Source organism: Stenella coeruleoalba, assembly GCF_951394435.1.
Source record: "Stenella coeruleoalba genome assembly, contig: scaffold_225, whole genome shotgun sequence".
NCBI classification, from domain to species: domain Eukaryota; kingdom Metazoa; phylum Chordata; class Mammalia; order Artiodactyla; family Delphinidae; genus Stenella; species Stenella coeruleoalba.
In genome coordinates, this window is record NW_027646180.1 from 115,420 (window position 1) to 119,855 (window position 4,436).

Consider the following 4,436-nt stretch of genomic DNA (forward strand, 5'->3'; position numbering starts at 1 on the left):
GGACACTGTTTAATTTCTATCACATCTCTACGCCAGGCCTCGTTCTGGGATGGAGGGTTAAGTGCACCTTCTTGAAGGGAGGATGACCATGATGAGGTTCCTGAAGTTATTCCTTACGGGAGATTTATCCTACCTTCCCCATTAGATATATTTATTCCATCTCTTTATATAAGTATGAATCAAGATACTTGTTTCAGAAGTTGTGTTAAGGTTATATACTAAGGCATTTTCTTTGCTTCTGTAATTGTGACCACTTGTCACCCATGGGGTGCTCTTTCAGATTGTCTCCTGTATCCTCTTTATGGGCCCCCATCCATTTGTGTGAAGTTCCTTACTTTCTGGTGCTACAAGAATCTTCAGAATAATCATGTGTATTATCTTCTATGGCCCTAGAATTAGCCATGCCGCAGCTGAGTTGCGGATACCATTCTGGAGAATAGTAATAGGAATCAGAAGATGGGTATTAGGATACTAATGCTGGTGTCCTGTCTACTGGGAGCATTAGCTCTAGACCCTATAAGGTAAAAGACCTTGGAAATATGTCTGTGTGCACTACCCCACGTATACACACACACGTCTGCAGCTATCTCTGTATCTCACCTTCTGACCTGTGTGAAGGTAAAAGTGAGATCATTCTTACATCTCCGATCCTAGTGCAACATCACTTGGGGAAATCCAGCCTTTCCCCCTTGCTTCTCTGTTACTTTCCACCCAAGAGTGAGAAGCCTGGCTCCACCGATGCCATCCAGCTACTAATTGTTCAATTCCACATGCACAGCAGTAACTGAATGCTTAGCCTGATTCCTGATGGAAATACCGGTTATCCACCAGGCTCTAGTGCTTACATGCAGTGGCTTAGAACTTAGCCTTCAGACTCCACTCATTTCCAAAGTCACTTAGGTCAAAACCTACTTTCCCACATTCTACAGGCATGCTAATTCATAGATTCACTATGATATTAGGTATCATGTATACAGTGTGCATCGTTCCATCCTTGAGTTGCTGACTTATAAGTGACATTTACATTTATATTCAATAAGGTTCACTCTTTATTCTATTACTATATATATTTTCACAAGTTCATAGTGCAATGTTTCCACCACTGCAATTTCATAGACAAGAATTTCACCATCCTTAAATATTGCCCATGTTTCACATATCAAACACCTTCTCCCCAATTCCTGCTAAATGCTCATCTGTTTGCTTTATATATAGACCTGCCTTTTCCCAAATGTGAAATAGGTGAAATTGAACGTTTTCAGACCAATTTTTTAATTAGCAATATGCATTTAGGATTCCCTCATGTCCTTTCATGGTATAATAGTTTAATATTTAAACTGGTGAATACAATTCCACACCATGGATACATCACTCATTGTTTATGTACTAATTTATGGAAGAACGTATTTGTGGCTTCCATATTTTCTCAGTTGTGAAAGAAGAGACCACAATAATTGATGGGCAGTCTGTGATGGAGATATAAGTTTCAAGTCAGTTATGTAAATATTACGAGCATGACGTCTGGGGTCTTACATTAAGCTCTGTCTAGGTGTGTACGTGCCTGCACTGAGGAAGGGCTATGATGCAGAGACCACTCAGCTGTCTAGGGCATCGTGCTGAAAGGATGTCAGAGCCCAAGCAATGTCCACACGAGGTGGACCCAAGGCCCAGCCCTCAGACCCGGCTGAGCCCCCAGCCTACAGTCAGGGTCACCCTCCCTTACACGTGAGTGTGCATTAGAGGAGCAGGTCCTGTAGCTGAACTTGAGCCTCTCACAGAGACCCTGCATCGGGCAGGGTGGGCTTCTCCTCCAGGCCCTCCCTAAGCAAAGACGGTGAACAAAATAAAGAGCTGCTGTCAGTGTAAACTGTCAGGGGTTGTGGCAGGGTTTTGTGCGTCAGTCAGCCCTGAAACATTCTTATGCATTTCCGCCTGCGATCCTGTTGCATATGTGGTAAGTATATGGCACAGTGGGAGTGGATGAGGGGACAAAGGTCGCACTGTGAGCAGAGATGCTATGAAACAGTGCAGATCCAAGTCCAGGGCCAAGGTCCTCCTCCCCAGGATGCAGGAGGACCTAAGAGCTCAGGCAGGAATCCTGGGCTGTCCCAGGTAGGAAGACACACCTGTGTGGGTAGAGACTTAACACCATCTGACTCACACTTTAGCAGGACCACGCTGACACTGGCGAGGTAGTTACTTAGGAGACGTTGGGACACTATTACACCCTAACCACACTCGACCTCAAGGCATCCATTTCTAGTTTAATCTTGTAGTAGTTTTTGTTCCATTCAGCAGCCTATGTCAGGGTTAACATTCTTATTCTTTGTTAATCTGTGAGCATTTGTCTCTCTCCAAGATTTAAATTTGTTGCTGTCTATAGTTCTATAATTATCTGATATATTGGTGAGATTTTGATAATGTGCAACTTGCCCCATTTTGAGGCTGTCTTAAGAACACTAAATAAGAAGCATTTTCTCAGCTTCTCATCTCTCTGCGTCTCCAAGACGAGTATCAGCTTTATTGTAACACCCAGAAACTGGAAAGAGTTCCAATATCACACATCAGCTTAATAAATAAGCCAATCGTGCTATGATCATTCTTGAAATGCAACCTGTTATTAAAACCAAGGATTCTTGATGCACACAAAAACATGAGAGTATTCACAAATATTTGTGCTGAGTAAAATAAGCCATAACAATAAATATATATATATACATATTTGTTTTGAACATATATTATGTTCCGATTTTTATATATTCTAGAAAATGAAAAGTAACCTGAAAGAACAAGGGAAGATCAATGTTGATGTGGGGACAGGATGGAAGATAACAAGGGACAGGAAGGCGGAAACTCAGAAACTACTGAGAATAATGAGAGGAATTGGTTTGTTCTATCCTGATAATGCTGATGGCTCCGTCAGTATTCATCACAGTGTTCATTCTGAGTGTGTGCGCTTTGTTACATGTCAAGAACCTCATTAAAGTAATTACAAATAAAGGAATGCATGACTTGGGAGGGAAGGAGTGAAGGGAAGATACTGAAACATAAGAGACTCTTGAAAATACTTCTCATCAACCCTGAACCTCTCCATATATTTTAGGTAAACACGAGAAGAGAGCAAAGTCATCATGACCTCATTACAGGAGGGAGATCTGCAAACCTCACCCGGAAACTCCAACTCTGTCCTCTAGTAGGTTCCAGGGAGCAGCCTGGCACACAGCTCAGGTGCAGATGCTGGATCTCACGCTCACCCCATGTTTCTCCTTGGACACTACACACACCCTCCATTCCTCTAGGTGTAGTTTACACCTCTAACATGAGGGTAACAATGACAGCTACATCACGGGATGTGAGTGCATATGTAAGATGACATATGGGTCCTAAGGGTTTACTCTGGGACAATCACACAATGAAACTTATATTTCCAAATGCTATCAACACCACAAAATCCAAGACTCTCACACCTGCTCTGAGACCCTGCCCTTTCTGAGGACATTCAATGACATAGCCTCTTATATACTAGAAGGTCATGCAAATAGGGTCCTTCCTCTGCTGATATAAAGCAGTCCCAGCCCTGACCCTGCAGCTCTGGGAGAGGAGCTCCAGCCCAGGATTCCCACGTGCTCCATTCGGGGTTCAGGACAGAACACTCACCATGGACTTTGGGCTGAGCTGGGTTGTCCTTGTGGCTATTTTACAAGGTAATTTATGGAGAGCAAGAGACACTGAGGATGTGAATGGATATGAGTGAGGGAATCAGTGGATGGGTGACAGTCTCCTGACCAGGATGTCTCTGTGTTTGCAGGTGTGCAGTGTGAGGTGCAGCTGGTGGAGTCTGGGGGAGGCTTGGTGCAGCCTGGGGGGTCTCTGCGACTCTCCTGTGCAGCCTCTGGATTCACCTTCAGTAGCTATGGCATGAGCTGGGTCCGCCAGGCTCCAGGGAAGGGGCTGGAGTGGATCTCAGGTATTAGTAGCAGTGGTGGTTACACAAACTATGCAGACTCTGTGAAGGGCCGATTCACCATCTCCAGAGACAACTCCAAGAACACGCTGTATCTGCAAATGAACAGCCTGAGATCTGAGGACACGGCCGTGTATTTCTGTGCGAAAGGTACACAGTGAAGGGAAGTCAGTGTGAGCCCAGACACAAACCTCCTTGCAGGGAGGCAGGAGGGGGGATGCAGGGGGCACTCAGGACATACAACTGCTGTGTGGTTCAGCCCCAGGAGCAGGTGCAGATGGTAGTTAAGGGCTGCTTTCCTCTAAGGGTCTGGGGTTTCCTCTCCATATAGCAGTTTTCCCTGGGGAACCTCTCTGTACTCATCCATGGTTCTTGACTTAAACATTCAGTCTCTCAATTACAAAGACTTTTTGAAATAGGGGAATAAATGTCATATATGAAAGGCAGAGACTCAAAGTTATATATTCAGGTT

At 44.3% G+C, this 4,436-nt stretch overlaps 1 gene segment (V, D, J or C); it reads left to right on the top strand.

Moving 5' to 3' along the window:
* The first annotated feature begins 3,658 nt into the window (after positions 1-3,658).
* LOC307181278 (immunoglobulin heavy variable 3-23-like) lies at positions 3,659-4,125 on the top strand. The segment is given in 2 exons: positions 3,659-3,704; positions 3,809-4,125.
* The last annotated feature ends 311 nt before the right edge of the window (positions 4,126-4,436 follow it).